This window comes from Anopheles arabiensis, chromosome 3, assembly GCF_016920715.1.
Source record: "Anopheles arabiensis isolate DONGOLA chromosome 3, AaraD3, whole genome shotgun sequence".
In the NCBI taxonomy this organism is placed as follows: Eukaryota; Metazoa; Arthropoda; class Insecta; order Diptera; family Culicidae; genus Anopheles; species Anopheles arabiensis.
The window spans coordinates 92,558,880-92,578,025 of NC_053518.1; the positions used below are offsets into that span (position 1 = coordinate 92,558,880).

General features: G+C 47.1%; 1 protein-coding gene across 10 annotated transcripts in view; it reads left to right on the forward strand.

The window, feature by feature from the left end:
- LOC120903008 (ecdysone receptor) overlaps positions 1 to 19,146 on the forward strand; it is a 188,624-nt gene that overhangs the window by 112,575 nt on the left and 56,903 nt on the right. Inside the window, exons 1-2 of one of the 10 annotated variants that reach the window (XM_040312176.1) lie at positions 6,183 to 6,516; positions 7,608 to 7,709. The exons of 6 other annotated variants lie outside the window; for them this stretch is intronic. The gene's annotated coding sequence lies outside the window, so the exon portion shown is untranslated. Of the gene's footprint in view, positions 1 to 6,182; positions 6,517 to 7,607; positions 7,710 to 19,146 lie in introns of those variants that run through there. 3 more of the 10 variants (XM_040312177.1, XM_040312178.1, XM_040312179.1) reach the window with 3 other exon arrangements.

A 19,146-nucleotide genomic window follows, 5' to 3' on the forward strand; every position in this document is an offset into this window, starting at 1 on the left:
TCCTCCAATGCTTTTCGACCCTTTAATGCATTTAATGACGAATAAAAATAAATGTCCCCACTATCTAGGCCACCCGCTTGTCGCACTATCAACAACTAAATCGTAAATGCTTCGCTTCTACCAAACGACTTCATGCGCTCCATACGAAACACGGTACGGCAGCTCCCTCGCCCTTGTTTTGTCTGTTTTTTTATGTCATTCCGTATCCTCCTTTCCTCCAGTTTATGGTTGATTATGGCCAATAATGGTGATCATGATCGTGCTGGTGCTCTTACGGTAACGAAACACGCGGATGGAAGACGAAGCACCAGAAAGGGGGTGGTTAATGCTCATCGTCCCATAGAGCGGGCACGAAATTGAAAAGTTTCAGTCCAAAAAACAAACAACAACAAAAAAATACGGTACCAATATTAGAAAAGCCATCGACACACATACAGACGAAGAAGTGAACGAGCTGACGAGTTCACTGAAAAGTGCAGCAAAACACAATGCAACCCCCCTACCCTTCCCTTTTACCCTTCTCATCGGTGCAGTGTGTTATTTGACTGAAACAATTCCCCAGAACTTCCCGTTTGCCTGCAGTTTCGGTGGGCACCCTTTCCACCCCTTTTCCGGGGGTGAGAGGTGGGATTTGTTTTTATGATGACGGAGACGATTTTTTTATATTTCCCATTTCGTTCAATTTTCAACCCCCGGGCTCCATTACAAACGCGATACGCGAGGGAAGGCAATGGGATGCACAAAAGCGTGCACTTCCATTTCAATGCAACCCGCAAAGGAGCGGTAGAGGGCATGGGGGGGGGGGGGAGAGCGGTCTATGTCTATGTCACGACGACATTGGCATTTTGTTTAGCCGGCTGGCCCGGCGGCGACGACGACGGCGGCTCGGGTAGCACGGGATGGTGTGTTTTATGTGGCCGTACTTTTATCGTGATTTGGGGTTGACAGGGCGAAAAAAAACAAGAAACCTTTGCACGTTTTGCTACGGTATTGAAAAATGTACAGTTATTTGGGGAAGAATGTTGAGCACTTTCTGGGAATTTTATTTGCTATCAGTCTACGCTGCAGTCGTATGCAAAAAAGGGGCTCGAATTGACTCCGAATTGAAAGCAAACATTTGCGCAACGATTGCAAAACTTCCGGCTAAAATAAATAAACCTTTTTCCAATGCACTTACCCATCAATTGATCCTGTATGAAATACACAAATTGCAATAAAAAAAACTCTTTCTGTCGCCGTTTTTATCACCCTTTCATTGATAAATTGCGCCAACAAGCTACTAGTCCAGTATACGCCCAGCCACGATATAACGTTTTATTTGCCGATCTAATCTGTCTCCACCCTGGAACCGGCTCATTCACGGCTTAAGTGCAGCTCCTGCTTCTCTCTCGTGCTCCTCTCATGCCTCCCTACATTTGCAAACAAAAACCCTCAAACCCCCTGTTGCATCGGTTTTGCTAATCTGCTAAAACTAATCTTCACCTAAGCTGGTAAAATGCTGATAATAACCCAGAGAGAAATGAGTGGTTGTCGAGGGGCAGGGAGGTGGTAATGTCTCCCGGTGGAAATTATGTCGACAAAGTCGGGGGTCGGGAGAGAACCACAGTCCGTCCCACACACAGACAACAACGCTGTACGCCGTTGCATCGAGCATTAGATGGCCAGCGTGAAGCGGCTTTGGCTGCACCACCGCAGCCGACGCGAGTGTTTACGTGTTGGTGAGTTGGTGTGCGTGTGTGTGTGGAGCAGATAACACGCTGTCGACCACGATGCGATTGCACTCTACCGTTGCCATTGGGGAAGCCATTGGAGGGGGGTGAGGGAAGGAAGTGCAACTTTTATTAGTCTTCTCCCCCGGGGGGAGGGCGAGCGGGAGTCGAATGGAGGGAAAGGTTTACTGATAATGCTTCTTCGCCGGGATCCCGCTGTGTCTCTCTCTGCCCGTCGGTGCTGCACAAATACTGATGGGCACATGGAAACTGAGCTCGTCAACGCTGCGGGCACAGCGTGTGGGGTGGGGTGGTGCAGTGTGCAGTTTCGTTTTTATGTCCGCGTAAGCATAAAAAACCACACACACAGAGAATCAAATGGTTTACAAACAAGCGCACGGTGAAGGTTTGTTGTTTGGGATTTGTGGCTTACAAATATTTTAGTTAAATAGTAACTTTTGTTAGTAAGAACTTAGTTTGAAAAGCTTCTTTTCGAAGAGTAATTTAAGAATTAATGTATACAAAAAAATTTGCTCATTTATAAGTAACTAATGTAAAAAGCCTAAATAGATTAAAATAGTTGCTGGTGCCGTGACTAGGATTCAACACTTTCATTTAATTTTCCTAATTTTTCTACCAAAGATACTGTTCTGAAATTTTGCAGCCGACTAGTTAGAATGCTCTAAAACACAGTAAAAATATAAAACTTCCCTCAAAAGCAGCCAAACACATCGAAAAATGCCTGCACAGTTAAAATCTCGTCCATTGTGATGAAGCTGCCGAAAGAGGGCACGTTAGAAATGACTGCGGGAAGGGCAAGGTGTAGTCGGGCGGCGAGGGGTATGGACTGCAACGGTAGATAAGCAGCTCTGGTGCGCGATGTGCGGTGCGGTTGCTTCTGGTTGCATGCATGTGCTCCGCTCCATCATCATCATCATCATCGTCGTCGTCGTCGAGTTCCGAGCAAGAAAACGACACCACACACAACGCAAAGACGTTTATTGGCCCTCGTGAAACGAGGGTGGGGGGGGAGATAGGAAGCAGAGAAAGAAGAGAGCGAGAGTGTTTCGGGTGACGGACCGGGTGTGTGTGTGTGTGCTCCTCCGGCCAAAAAAGGTGTTACGTAAGGCGCGCGCAGTTTACAGTTGCATATGCGCGGGGTTGCAGGGGGACTTGCGTTTCGGTTTCAAAGCAAGCAAAAATGGCTGAAATATGTTGCTGAGACTCCAAACCACCCTCCAAACTCCACTAGCGAGTGGTTTTAATCATTTCTAGTCGTATTTTATTCACTTGATTGGTGCTGTAAGGTTTAAGGTCAGCGTATGCGCATCTTGTGCAAAACTGCACCCTCGTGTATATGTGCATTTTGATGCTCCAGGGTGGCTGGGACGGAGTGGACAACCCCAAAGGCACATTTGCATCTGCAGCCGGCTTACAGACCCTATGTGTGTGTATGTGGGATGTGAGGAAAACGTGACATTGGCTATAATTTGATTTAAAATTCTGAAACTTCCTTATCATACCACTCAAACACAGACACACACACACACACCCATAAACTGTCGCACAACTTATCGAACGGTGTGCGGAAGGATGCATCTTTGAAGAGCACTTTAGGAAATGGAAATTTTGATGTTTCTTTCCCTCAGCCCTCACCGACAACTTGTACAACCGGCAGACAGGGGGTGGGGATGGATGGGGGAGTGGTAACCGATCCTGATGCACGATGCCACGACGGCTGCAGGGACGTGTGGAGTGCAATGGACAAAATACTACACGGGCTTTGCGCGCGGGTATTGGTGCCGCGTTGCTGTTCTTATCACCTTGGCGAGAGCGAGAGGCATACTACCGGACTGTAGTGACGTGGAGTTAGTAGCAGAAGGGATGGTGCGTGTTTGTGTGTGTGTGTATGTGCACTTTTTTTTACAATGTTCCATTTGTTTGTTTGTATGTTCGTCCCGCGTGTTCTTCTTCATCGTCGCGAGCGGACGTGGTTAGAAATTCGCTTTCGAATGCATTGCGCCCTGCACTGCACCCACCCCGACCTCTTCCCTCTTCATTGACCGGCCGCATCCTCCCGGGTTTCGGGTGCCGCCGCCGGGCCAATGGTGGAATCTTCTGCGCAGTTTTGCGTTCGATTGGGGCAACTGCTGCTGGGAGTTGTCTGCTTCGTTGTTTTTCTTTTGTTTCTCACCTCACACATTGCTGCATGGCTGATATACAATCGTTGCAACGAAAATGGTCCGAGAAATGATTGCGATTAGCTAACACACATGCACACGTCAACAAACGCTGATTGGGCTGGGCATTTGGGGGAGAATGTGGTGGAGCTGATTGGAGCCAAATGCGTATTTTATTAATTATTTTGTTTGTTTCTCTTGCTTTCTTTGCAGGTAAGCGAACAACTGTTTTCTACATTTTCTTCAAGATGCGCTTGGTATGTTGTAAAAGTCATAAATGTGTTCTATGTTTTACATTATATTCTGTCAATTCTCAACATTCAAAAGTGAAATTTATTCTTTCTCTATTTATTCCAAACTGTCAACATAAAACTCGATTTTTCTTAGAACTCTTCTTGTTGAACTTTGAAGTACGCTGCTGCTTGATGCGCTTATGAAGTGCATCGTTAAGGTTATGGATGAAATACATTCCATCTACTCCATCTTCCGGCTCACCCCTATCATCGCTTCGGGGTGGAAATGGTTTTCCATTTTCCTGTCACAAAACTCCCCTTTTGGCTGATCCAATTCACCACATTCCGCACACACATACACGTATAGAAAAAAGAGAGCAAAAAAAAAGAACTAGAAAATACACCATCTCCCCCCGGTTTTCTCTCCTTGTCATTGCATCAAATGTCATTCCTTCGCAATCCAGTGCACTCCTCGGCGCATCACGTTTCCCGGGTTGGCACAGTTCATTGGAGTTTATTTCCTCCCTTGTTCTCCACCAGACACCAACACACACACACACACACACACGCACACACAAACGTTCCCGGGGTCTGCTGCCCTGCTGCTGGCCTGTCGTCTGTGGGTTAGTTTTCAACTAGTTTTTCCCTTTGTTCGCCACCACCAGCTCGCCGCGTCGCCGTCCCATCACGTGCCACAACATGCACAGGGCGCTGGGGCCGCGCGGTCGCTGCAATGACGTTGGATGCATTTCCCTCCCCCCCACCCCCCTCCCGGTGCGTTTCCGTTCGTGAATGGGGTTTTATGTGGACTTGTGGTGGAGCGGTTGTGAACGTTTCTGTCGCTTTTTTCTCTTGCTGCTGCTGCTCTATGTATACCTTCCACTATGCTCTTCACCATGACACTGGCATACATAGCGTGTCGGCGTGTCGGCGGCTGCATAGAGCTGTGTTTGTGTGTAGGTCAGTGGTAGCTTCAACGTTTGCCGGCGCCCTGCTGCTGCTGCTGCACTTCGGAGCACTTTTTCTCGACTCTCTAACCCTTTATTTTTTCGCCGTACGCCGGCACACGGGGAGGACACGGGGAAGACGTTACGACATCGGGGCGATATCGGGGCTAAGCTGGAAAGGAAGGAAAGTTTTCCACGGCCGCACAGCGGTGGGTTTCTTGGGTGTGAATTTTTGTTTTGTCCTCCGTTGTGCAGCGTCTAAAAATGCATGTCAAATGCTTTGTAAGAGAAAAGGGAAAATATGAGATGTTAGTCGTAATGTTATTTTTTATTATATTACAGAAGTTTATCTTCAAATTTATATAAAACGAACCAAACCCAATTGAAAATACCTAAATCCAAAATACCATTAAATCAAAATTGTTAAACAGCAACATTATCGCCACAGTTGCTTAGAAATTATGCGCTTTTATGTGTGTTGCAACGAGAGGAACAAGAAAACGGAAAACGGCTCATGAGTGAAAGGGAGAGCGTCGTCGAGCACAAAAAAACCTCGCTGCGCTTGTGTGCGTGCGACAGTCACTCACAGAGCGTGAGATGAAAGTGAGTTTAGCGTGAGGTGAGAAAGTGAGTCTCGCATGAGACGACTCGGCACGTATGGTTGTATGGGTGGAAATAGTAAATGCTGCACACTGGGTTGAATGGATTGGACAAAAATTTGAAGCTGAAGCTGCTTTATATGTTTGAATAAGTTTATTTGTTTATTAATGATAAAATTGTTCATCCAAATTCGAAGCATTATTTTGGGTAGTTGATTATCCGAATCATCTCCTCACTTACGCTGCATACTCCATTTGTTTCAAATTGAACAAAAACAATTAAAATGAAAAAAATGCAAACGCTTGCCTAAAATCAATCTTTGTTTTCAAATGGCTTTTTGCTCAAATTCGATACACCGCACCGTGCTCACTGTGCGCCGCGCGCACTCACGTACACGCACACACCGCCGAACCGCCGGGGTGAGTTGCTGCGAGTGAGCGGCTCTCACCGTGTGCGGCTTTTGGGCAGCGGTATACCGACCGGCGGCCTCGAACGGTGCTGGCGCACGACCAGTCACTCAGTACCCTTCTGTACCTCGGTGAATAGCGTTCGAAACGTACGTACGTGTGCAGCAGCGCGCCCGTGAACGGCAAGCTTTCTGTGTTCGGAGCTGTTCGAGACGCGCACACACAACACCAACCGCACGCGCGGCGCTCTTATTCACGGAAACAACAAACCGCCGGGGCCCGGCGTTGTTTTTCGACGCAGAAAACGGCAGGGCCGCGTGTGTCGTGTGACGACGCCTCTTTGCCTTCCAAATCGAGCGAGCATCGCAGAGTGTTTTCTTTTTTAAAATATTAGTGACCCGATAGAAAGAAGGTGTGTTAGTTAAAATTGTGTGCTGCAGGTATTGTAATAATATTTTGAGATGGTATTCTGTTAATACTAGCAACCGGGGGGTTTGGCCGAAGTGTGCTTGAATACGGTGACCAGTAAGGAAGCGAGCAGAGAATAGAGTGTTTAGTGCCGACAGAGAAATGAATTCGATTTGAATACACCGGCAATTAGCGTTTGTGGTGTGTGCGTGCGTGTGTGTGTATGTGGCGTTGCAAATTAGATGCAAAAGAATAATCTCTCAGCTCGATCGTTCGATCCGGAAAAAAAGCTGGTGAACTTGATCATCACTTGGTGCTTTGAATTGCGAGAGTGCGCGTCACGTTGTCGATCGACTCGACTCCACTGCTTTGGAGTGTTGTTCACCGGCCAGAGTGTGTGTGTGTGTTTGCGTTTGTGTGCCGGAGGAACGCTAAATTCCCATGCAAAACGTGTGTGTGTAGGTGATCGGTTGCGTGCGTGTCGCGTCCGAAAATAAATAACAAAAAATCAAATTTTGCGCGTGTATCCTGGTTGCGCGCTTTGCCCCGTGTTTGACACCTGTCAGCACCTCCACGCAAAGCGTCCGTCGTGTACCGCATTTGTTGTCGCTCAAAGTGTTTGTGCGTGTGTGTCGCCTACACATACACACACAAACACACCTTCATACACGGCGCACACATTAGAGTGGTCGACATTTTTCGGTAGCTTTAAATCCCTAATCACCACAATCTACGCGCACCTGAAGTGGAATACTCTACGTGGAATACGTGGTGGAGCAAGGCGAAAGTGTGGGTGCGCGCGTGTATGATCGTGGTGATGTAAGGATGCTCTCTAACAGTGTGAGAAAGTAAAAGCGACACCCGTGTGTGGATACACAACAGTGTGTGAGGTGTGCGATCGCTTGCAACAAAAGGAGCAGATTGAAACAGTTTGACAAATGTGGGGAAAATGGCACAAAATGAAGGGCATAAAGAGTGTGCAAATGTTGGTGTTGGTGTAGAATGAAGTGCCACGAGGAAGCGCGTGTTACACAGTTTGTGCACGTGCTTTTACTTTCGCTTGAAGTGATTTTTTTTTTTCGGTGATGATCAAAATTTTATTTTCTGTTTGTTCTTCCTGAAGGATTATGATCAGTTTGATTCCGCACGGCATCGGGTGAAGTGTTGGGAGTTGTAATAAGCAAAAAAACATAAGTGAAAATAGAAACAAAGTTTCTAGAAAAGTGTAAGTTAATTTAAAAAAAAACACACAGAAAACAGTTTCTTTCCACTCTTCTACACAGAAAAAAGAAAAAGACATTTCATAAATATAAACTCTGCATTGGTAAAACCTTAATCCGACAAATTCCTCAGTGAAACGTCAAAAATGCGGATGGACTCTTCTGCTCATTGTGTTTGCTTGTTCGAGTCCAGCCAGAAGGCGACCATGTTTTTTTTTGTTTGTGTGTGTTGCTCCTTCCATTCGTTGCTTCACTTGCGTGGCCTTTCCCCGACATTGCCACCGACGCGCCACCAACACACACCGTGGCATTAGAAAATAGACAGCAAAGAAGAAGAAGCAGCAGCGGCAGTTGCTGTTGTTGAGTGTGCCTCGCGTTACATTCCCGACCAGCGCAACGCACACACACACTTACAAAGCCGTGTGTTAGAAAGCCAAGTAAAATGGACAGCAGCAGGGCAGCCAGTGAAAGGGAAAAAGTGCATCAGAATGCATCCCCGCGCGTGTGTGTGTGCGTGTGTGTTAGAGCGAGTGTTAGGGAGCGACGCGCTTCCTTTCCACCTACTACTCACCGCAGGCACACATACATACAAGCGCGTACGCGCGAGAGCCCCAGCTATAGAAGCGAGTTTGATCTTGTCGTGCGGGGCTCAAAGTCAGTAGGTTACTTTTACTACTACCGCCCGTTTACTATTGCACCCGTGCAGCACTACCACAAGTGCGCTCGGAAACTGCATCTCCGTACATCGAGCAAACGACGGAGCGAGAGAGAGAGAGAGAGAGCAAGAGATTTTGAAACTGCAACAGTGCAGCAGCCGCCACCGCCGCTTGTGTGTGCACTTGAACCTGATTCTGTTTTACATGTTTTGTTTCTCTCGCTCGCACTCACGCGCTCTTTGATGTCGAGCTTTTTTGCTTCTTCTTCTTCTTCCTCTTGCCATAGTGCTGCATTTGATATGCCTCTCTGGCGGTGTGATGCCCGCTCACCAACACTACTCTGGCAGCGCAAACCCACCCCATCGGGTTACATAGTAACCCAGATGCAACTCACCAGCGTATTTTGTTCTTCTAAACCCACCCCGGCGCTTGTGTGGCTGCAAGTGGATGGGTGTTTGAGTGTGTGTGCGTGTTTCACTTTTCTAATGCAACTGCAGGCACAACAGTGGGCAACGAGGAAATGGTTCCGTCGATGGCGGGAGCGTTTGTGTGCGTGCACGGGCCAGAGAAACAATCAAAGATCGGTGAGGGAAGATAGGGAAGATGGCAGCGTAGAATGGAATGAAAGCAAGAACCACACAACCAAGGGAGAGAGGAGGAGGGTGTTAGAGTGTGAGTGAGTGTGCGTGGCCGTGAAAAACATGGACCGAAAAGATGGACAATATTGTCGAAAAATGTTGGATGTCTTTTTTTTTTGTTCAATTGCATTTTTATGCTGTTGTTGTCAAAACAAAAAGGCGAACGTTGAGTAGCATTTTTGATCTTTTCTTTGAGAAACTTGTCATGATATTAGAGTAAGGTTAAATATTGCGTAGAAGAGTGGAATATGATGTACTATAATTTATCGAAAAAAGCCGTTTATTAAACCCAAAACCGTACAAAAAAAAAACTGCTGATGTGTTTCTGAACTGCTTTATGCAGAAACTATTTTAATCATTTTTACACACAACGGACATTCGTCCCCTTGCCAAACCAATATTTCGCTGCCCAAAACTAACATCCCTTCTCTGTAATAAAGTAAGTTCGGTCGCTTAAATATGTCGCCCGTTTGAATATGCTGGCCTGCAGCAAAGCAGATTTTGGGCATCTAAATTGTGTTCGGTTTGCAGGTGCTGCTGCCGTCAGCAAACACCGTCGAGGCAAGCAGGAAGCAGGGGACGGGAGGTGGGAATAAATTTAAATAATTTTACCTTCAACACGCGGCCCAAACACGAGAACACCACCGTTCCTGTGCGACAAGGATTCGATTTGACGGGCGCAACAAAAGGTGTGATGGAGAGAAGAATTGCATTGTGTGTGTGTGCGTGCGTTTGTGTGCGCGAAGGGTAGGAACGGGGTGAATCACACGATTCCCGAATTTCGGGATAATATGCGTGCGTGTGTGTATGTTTCTGCGAAACGCGACAAAGTTTGCATAATATGGGACACAGGACTAAAATTAGAAATATGTTTTTCACTGAAAAGCTGAATGCAAAGGGGGAAGCCATGGGGAAGGAGAAAAGGGGTTTTCACCCGGAGGTGTAGAGTTTCATAGAAAATTGTGGAAATTGTTTACAATGCAAGCTCCGAAGCTGCGGAAATGCGTTCAAAATAGGTCACAGCCAAACAGACACACACATATGCCTTCCATATGGCATAACAATACAAAACCAGTTTGATATAAAAATAGCTTTGCTATTGCTGACTTGTAACAATTTCACTCTTTTTGGACAAACACATTTTATGCTTCATCGAAAACATGCAGCCTCTCGTGCTGTTAAGAGAAATCACTCCAAAAAATGGCGCCCACTGTTGCGACCGACAATAGTTGTTGGGCGTTTTTCTTTCACTTTTCCCGGCCGTATCATAACAATTTCCCGCAAGATAAACAAACCGGGTGGCGCCTGGCGACGCATTTGCCTCCATCACAACCGGCAGAAAACTGAACGATGAAACCACTCAAGTAGCGCAAATTTGTACTGGCGAAAGCCCACACAATCGAATTGTGCTGTGCGTGTGTGTGTTCGATGTATCGTTGGAGATGAATTTCCTTCAGCTTAAAAGCGAGCATAAAGATGCTATGACGACACAGGCAGGCAATGTAGGGCATTGGTGTTTCTTCGTAAAGTATGTTTTGATTGAACTTGTAACGCAAATTGCGGATACTTGCGGACGCTTGGCAGAATGTCTGATGGGTCTGATTAGTTTGGATACAATATTTAAAATTATTCTTTACTCTGCCTTCCCCTCCCCAAACAGAAAACTCGCACACAACATTGATCAAGCGAAATTGAACCATGTCACACGGTGGCGGTGGGTTTATTTTCGGTTTCGAACGTTACCCCCGCCGCCCGTCTATGGCACCGGCATTTGCGGTCAAGTTTAGCAGTTTGGCCTGGTGTGTTGTTTTTGCCGCGCCAGTTTCGAAATCAATGTCATGGTACGCCCCATTCACACACGCCATTGCCACCACCAAAACTGTCGCCAAAAGCTAAGGTCAACTGCGGATGACACTCGGCGTGCGCGAAGAGCAACGTAACGCTTGAGAAGCGTGCGAAAAGCAGAAGGTGTCTCGAGGCGGTTAAAAATTGAAACATATTTAAATGAACTCACGCCACACGTTTTTGATGAACGTTCTAGCAGGGTATCATAAATTATTGCGTGTAAGAGCTCCAATGTCAGTCACACGCTGCCACGGACCTGTTGCAAAATCGATTCGCGGGCAGCAAAAAAAAAAAAGCAAAAAATGCGACAAGATGTCATAAAGCGTTATTTGGTTTGACGGTTTAGAGTTTTCTAATTTTATGCCCGTCTTTGATGCTTTGAGCTGTGTGTGGATTGGACACATTCATCAGTGAGGTAGTTGTTGTGATTTACATGTTTTATAGAGACGGCACCACCAGCTTTACTTTACGACCCTTGTCATCGGGCACAGCTACACACTGAACGGTTGGTTTATTGCTTTACAAATCGCTGTGGAGCGTTGTTCGACCACTGCTTCATTTGCTAATTTCAAACCAAACGACTGTGGCAAACAAAGGCATAAAACTGGGTTTTGGTATCTGTTCGCTTGTGGTTCGTCGTATAACACAACGCACGAAATGCTCTCTCCCCGTTTGGGAAAGAATTCGTTCTACTTTAAAATAGTGATGTTTTCACCTTCACCTTGAGCGAAAAAATCAATTTCTATCACCCCAAAAAGGCGCAATAATCCAATCTAAGTACGAACCTAAGGCAGCGATGAAGAAAACGGAAAAAAACCCACGATTGCCTTCTTTTAATCGATTCTACACACATAAAATGGGCAGAGCCTCCGCTTCATTGCCCATCCTTCCTATTCTCCAACTCATTTCCTTCTCTTCCGTAAAAGCGTACACAGAGCGGCTCGTTTTTTTGCCTTCACTTCTCATTCTGTGTTTTTCATTTTTTTGAGCATGCTTTGCTCTTCTTGCTCGCTCTTCTGCATCACTAATGATATAAAATTTCCAGGAAAACGCATCGTAATACCACACACAAAAACACTCAATGAACACGGAAACAGTGCACAGCAATAGGGAATGAAGATTAAAACAGAACACGGTGTGGAATGGATGGATGGATGGATGGATGAGCGATTCTAAGCGCACAGGGAACAGAAATCCCGAAAGCAAGTCAAGAGGCGCATAAAAATGAACATGAGCATGAAGCGCAGCTCATAACGATTGAACAACGAAGGTGAAGAGAAAGAAGTAGGAGACACACATAATAACAAAACACCACCAAGCGCACGGTGCTGCGGTGTGTAGGATGGGGTTTTTCCGTTTTCCCATCGTAAAGCTAGAATTGATTCTATTCCTGCGTTAGAGCTGAGCTGACAATGTCGTCCGTTTATAAAGGAAGAAGATTCCACCTCTTTTTGATAGCAATGTTACCTAATTATACCTTTTTTGCAGACGTAGTTGTAGGAGGGGAAGGTTCGTCTCTTGCGGCCCAAAAACTTGAATCTTTTGTTTTTATTCGCACCTCACTGGACCGCGCTGACATTTTATTTCATAATTTTGGGAAAAATCTTTCCTCACGCACAACCACCTTGAAAAATCCTCTTGTTTGTGCGTGTGTGTATGTGTGTGTTTGTATGTTGTGCATTTGTGTCTATTACGAAATGTTTACCGCTACCAATACAACCACGCCTGGTAAATGTTGGAATGGAAACATTCAACCTTCAAGAGATGTTTAGAAGCGTGTAAACACACGGCTAGAACCGAAAACTGTATGTGTGTGCGTACAGCCACACTGTTCCGGTTTACGCGTTATGCGTAATGTTGAGCTCACCTGCGTGCGTGAACGCGTGACAGAGAAGGGTAGACTGGCTTTTGCAAACCAGGTAGAATCTTACAGCACACGACATAATGAAGAATGAAGGAGGATTTGTGTTCCTGGTGTTGGGACTTGCGTTTATTTTTTCTTTCTTTCTTTTTAAAATATGCCAAGGATTCAAATTCCCCCAACCACGTGAGAGCGATCGGTCACAGGACGAAGCACAAAAGCCCCCTCTCCCTCGTTTTGATGAAGCCTCCGAGCGAAACTACCGAGTCTTCAGCTCGGTTCGTTCCAGTTCGTCCTCAGGGGGTTCGTCGCCTGTGCGCCTGGGTCGTACGGGGCCGCGTTGGGCTGGGTTTAATTGTATGTTGAGATTGTTTTCGCAGCTCTTTCGCTCTTTCTGTTGATTTGTTGACCTTCCGTCTCTTTCCTAACGAGCCAAGACTACACGCAATCATTCTAGATAGGTCTCACGTATATGGTGTGGTGGCACTTGTGCGTAAGAAAATGCTACGGATATGCGGAGGGGAAAACCGGTTTCTTTGGAGCTGCCTTCACACACAGCGGCGTTGTGATACGGCCGCGGCTAGGCTAGCGTGAACATGCTATAGCCACCAGCAAACAGCTTCTCGACCAGTTTGAAGCAAACAAACAAAAAATACCTTTGAAACCTAAAAGCATCACAACCTCGCATAACAAAACTCTCGGTTCCATCTCCAGCGCGCGAGAGATATCCATCCGCCACGAATGTGTGTGTGTGTGTGTTTCGGATTCGAAGCAGTTTCGATTTCTTTCGTAACGGCGAGAACGGGGAAAGAAGGGTCTAAAATCATAACAACGTGATCGCGCTCCACACGCGTTACTGTACGATGGAAAGGACGGGGGACACGAGAGAGGGAAGAAGGGACGAGGGTTTTATTATTGGATGCTGAATGTTCTTTTTTTTTGGCGTAAATTTTTAAGATTAGCCAAAGATTGGTGAGTCGAGTGTGGTCGTGAGAAAATGCAAAACATTGCCCTCGCGGACGAGAGGAGCACAGCACAACCGCCACGATCAAGGACGGTTAAAGCAGTAGTGCACCATAAATAAAGCGTTATCCGCACCATTCTAAGCAGAAAAAACATATAGCTTCAAGCGCATTTTTGTGCTGAAAGATTGCATCTATTCCATGTCACTGGATTCCAGCAAAACACTGATCAGAAAGTCACCGTCCTTGACTGCCTGCTGCTGCTGCTGCTGCCCGTCTAAGAAAACAAACATTTTCATAAATTTTATAGCATCCGTTTCGTTTGACTCCTTTCGGCTCATCCGCTCCAACAAATGCCCCTCGCAGTTCTATGCCCACCACCTGCGTGTGTGCGAGCTTTGTTTTTATGTGTCCCGAGAGTTCTTCGCCCCAAAAAGCCAGAGACTTTGGGGAGGTTTTTAACACAAGAAAGAATAGACCAAAACGGCGCATGATTAAGATGATCAGCAACATGCTAGCCATAATTACAGAAATGAGCCGAAAGAGAAGTGGAGGAGGCCCTCTTCTCTATTGTGTGTGCGCGTCACTGATTTAAAGTGGCAGCGAATTTTTGCATAATACTGTAGTGCTCGTACCACCAATCATAATTTTCTGGAAGGAAACACCATCCCTAGCCATTCGGCAGCGCCTAAGTCACTTATCGATGAGAGGAGCAGAGCCTTTGGCAAGTAGTGCGGCGATTCTGTTGGCGGCTTTTGTTTGAGCGTTTGAGTGATGGGTTCTGCGCCTGCCGGAGAAGCCAATGAACCTGTTGGATGCTGCTGCTGCGGGGCGAGTGTGTGGTTGATTATCATATTTTATTGAGGCTCAAAATTTGTATGTAAATTTTCAACCTCAACCGCCCAGGACACAAAAACGCAGGTTAGAACGGTAAGAATTAAAGTAGTGGAATAATAGAACGGTTTTCACGGTCTTGGACACAGTCAATCGTTTCAATACATTCCTCGGCTTTGTAGTCATCGGCCCGTTTTGCTGTAAAAGATCAGATCGAGTTTAAGACATCGGTGAAACGTGCGATAACCGTTGCTGGGTACGGGTGCGGGTGATCGCAAAACAGTCACGTAACCGTGTTCCTTTACCCCCTTTTGAGTGTCTGCAAGGTTGGCTTCTGCGGTGAGTCCCCATATGACCCTGGGCCCTGATCTAAACTGTCTCACTGTTCAAGAGAGGAGGGCGCCTGATTAGTCAACGCTGACTCTACAATCGACAATCGAGGGTTAGAAAGGATAGGGAGTCTAAAAAAACTGCGGGCACAACACAGAGCAAAACGTGGTAGTCCACACCTCCCTGTGCAGTTCAGCAAGTGGAACACACACAAACAACCCTCACGACCGCGTCCTCTGAGGCGCAAAGGGCAACCGCAGTCAGTCTTTGGAAGCAGCCCTAGGAGCAGCACTTCATCGAATATTCAAACACCCGCAGAGTTTTTTGCACTTTCACGCCTTCACGCCCCGAGCGGCAGGCAAACGCAGGTGACGAATGTCTGAAAAATGAAACCCGCTTTTGCGGCTTTTTCTCCCCCGTCCGATCGCTGTGTCATAGTAGTTTGCGTTTCTAGCGTTAATTTATAACGCTACGACCCACCACCTCCCGGCGCGCGCTCTCTCCCCTCGTATGTGGCAAGGTGATGCACTTTTGTGCAAACGGGGCTGCAAACTCGGTGCAAACAAGAACCCGGGAGTGTCGGGTGTACTTTACAGAGAACTTCTGCCCTTCTCCCCACTGCACACACACACACACACGCAAAGGTTAGGGAAGGTATAGGGGAGTCGTTTCGGAAAAGGGAAACAAAACAATATCCATTGCAAACGCGCTCGGGAACCGTTTTTCTAGGCAGCGGTGTAATGGAATTCTGCACGAAAGTTCAACGGTCGGACATTGGCAGCGCTTGTTGCGTGTTTATCTGTTGTGAGGAGTGCGAGGGTTGTACGTTCTCTGCCTCACCGGTGTCTCCTGTCCAGAGGGTGGTGGTGGTGCGGGCTGGCCTTCCAATTGCGGGGAGGCAACTGGAGTTTTATGCTGGTTCTGGTTTGACCGTGTCGGAGCAGTGCGCGCAGCATAAGTAGCGCAATTTATGATGACCATGAACTTGGTGGCTGTCGCTGATGCCCACCACAGCGTGCATGCCTGCTGCAAGGGCTGAGTGAGGACCATCGGTGCGATCCGATCCCACGTGTCCTTCACGGTTCGAGTGGCGTCCTCGGAAAGTTCACCGACTTATCCAGGTGAGGTGAGCACCGTTCCCACCGGACGGGCGATGATAGAGGGAACGAACCACCTGGAGCCGGGGTTTTGTTTTGTTTATAGAGCTCTGTTGTTGGTTAGGTTTATAGCACCTCCAGAGGTTGGAATTCTTCGTAGAAATTTGACCCGCTGGTTAACGCGCCCGGGAAGGTGTTGGTTGGTTCGTTAGCGTGTCGTGTGCTTTGGAGCCTTGCATACCATCGCGATCGATCGATCGTTTGCTATTTATTACACTATTTGCTACATCTCCGGGATTGGTGATTTGAATGTGAAGGTTTTATGACACCGTGCGCCTCCTGTTGGACACATTTATGGCATTCACTTGAGCATTGATCGTATTTCATCCGTCCGCTGAGGTTGATGTATCTGCAGTCTCTTCCAGAGTGGGAAGCGAAATAAAGAAAATGATTATAACAACACTATAACATATAACGGGGATGTTCTCCAGGGATTATTTGCAACTCGGAACATGTCCACAGAGCTATTGGACAAAGAAATGCACTTGCCCGACGACTCCCCCAACGAATAGTTGAAGCCTAAGGCTACGCGAGACTACGGCGTCCGTCGCAGTGAGATGTCGATTTATTTATTGCTCTCCCTTCTAAACATATACCGGTCGTTATCCAATTTGGCAGCCACGAATCGCCTTCAATTGGGGAGGCTTGCGAATTTATTCAACTGTTTTATTTTCAACCTAGACGACTGATTGAGATATCTGCGCTTGGGGTGCAAGTGGCCCAAGGGAAACCGTAGACTGTGTCGATGTTCTCGATGTTTTTGTGAAGGACCACTTGCTCCAAAAGTCGCTAAGAAGATAGAAGATCACTCTCCAATGTACATAACTTTGGAACTTAATGGACATTGCAACTTGCCACAGAATTCTTATCTGAGATATTCGGTTTCCAAAATTACGGATAATTGGATTGTAACGTTCGATGCTTCCGGTCATCCCTCATGTAATACCCTCAAGTTTGATAGTCACTGTGGAATGTTAAGTAAAGATTCCATTTCTCAGATACAAACGCCGCGTGTCAGAGGAGGTTCGGCACAATTTACCAGTGGAAACAAATATCGTCATCATCGCCGTTGCCTCTAGATGTTTGGCCCTGAACGCGTTCCTTCACACGACGACGGGCGGGGACGCGTTCTGTGGGATATTTGAACGCGCCTTTTCGCTTTCGGACGCAACCTTGATGAACGGCAGCGGTTGCAGCAGTGCGCCGTCCCAAGACGCCGTCCGTATGCAGCTCGCCCCAGTATCTCCGATCGCCATTGCACTTATGCCGCTTTGGTCGGGGAGCGGGGAGAGCTTGTTTCACTTTCTCTCTCTGTGTCTTCTGTTCCATAGTTGATCATCGTGCTATCGTGGTTAAGATTCCGTCGGAAGACTCCAATTTCGCTCGCCCGGTGGGGTGTTAGTGTGAAGCTCACATGTGTACGGGGAAACGGAGCAAACAACAACGATCCATTTGACCCCACAGCAGTGGGGACAGTTGTCCAGACAAACCTGTGCAGTTGGAATGGAATGGGTTTTACGCAAAAGGCGCAGTTCATTTTAATAAATCGGTATCTGCCCGGCGGTGAATTGGACGGAACTGCTCCACATGTTTGGAGAACTTACGAGGAACGCTGGTGCAACGCTTTATTATGATTGCTGCGGGAACCTGAACATCGCTGGAAACGTGCTCGACACACTGGAGGTGCATGCTAGATTCCCGTGTCATTGCGCTATCAGTAATCGATGCATCTTTTCCACTGCCTTTGATGACGCCTAATGGTGGCGACGACGAAATCACTGTACAAACACGGAAAAGACACTTTACTTTGTCGATACCGTCGGAGCATACAGTTGACGGAGGGGACAGAGAAGTGCAACAGAACGCTCGCTTTCTACGTTCCTTAGGTCTTACATTGGAATATTGATGAACCGTTTCGTACCATTCGTTTGTACACATGTGGAGCTCATGTGTCGTCAAATTCTGTAGATTCTGATCAATACAATATAACTGATTATGAACACGATCAAGATCTGTTGATCATTTACTCGAAACCATCTGGAATATAGGTTATTATACTTGTGATCCCGGATTTCTACAGGCAGCCCTTCCTAATGAGGTTACGATAACCTCAGCCTCGGTTCGTGTTTTGCGTGCAGATGATTAACGAACCGACAAGGATTAAATGCACTATCTTGCAATCTCTTCAAACCCTTGGGAAATACTTGCTAGTGTAACTCCAGCCCTGAACATACCATCGCCATCAGGGCCTAACCGTAGGCATCTTTGATACTTTGTTGGAACTAGTTTGGTTGAACCTAAGAGTTGGAGGTGCCCGACTTCCCCTAACTTCACTCCTGACTTCAGTCCCGCCTCTTCCCAAACTGATACTGTTTTTTTGTCCCCGCCACCGCACATGTTCTCCTGCGCGCTAGTATCTCTTATCGCTTATCAATTCACCGGTTGGCCTAGTTTCGCTCCGGGGGCTTTTGTAAACGGTCGACTCTGATAAGAATCGTTCAGGGCCCGCGGCTGACATCCCACGGGGGACGGGGAAACTTTATTCCCGTTTTTGTTTCGCTTCGCCCACCCGAAGGGCACACAAGGCGATTGTCTTCACGTCCAGCAGGGCGGGCGGTGGCGGTGATTACGCCGAGCAAAGTCACCGATCGTCCGAAATTAGATCGAAGATTGTGTGCTTGCTGCCCTCGGCGGGCAAGGCGAGCGCTTTCACGAACCGTCGGATTGAGTCGAAACTGGAACCGCAAAACATTTACATTCTTGCACACACGTTTCGGTGTAGCGCGCTCTCGCGGTGTGACTTCTGGACCGATCGGAAGCAACAGGTACATACCTTCGCAACAGGTATCGGTGCTTTTTTTGTGTTGTTGTTGTCGGCCGATATTATCTTCTGGCAATTCGGTCCAGAGTCTCTAAGGTCCTCTCTGTGCTGTGCTGAGTTTCATACAAGGGGGAAGAAGCAAACAAGCAAAGGTAGAGTAAATACCAAATGCCAAATGCGAAAAAGGCAACAATCAGGATAATGAACGATACAAACAGGCACAGGCAGCAGCAAAAAATGGAAACACTTTGCACTGAAAGCAGCCGAAGCGTTGCTGCTCCCTGCCCGAAGGAGAGACCGGAATCTCCGCGCGGCGGTTGTTTCACGAATCATGGCAC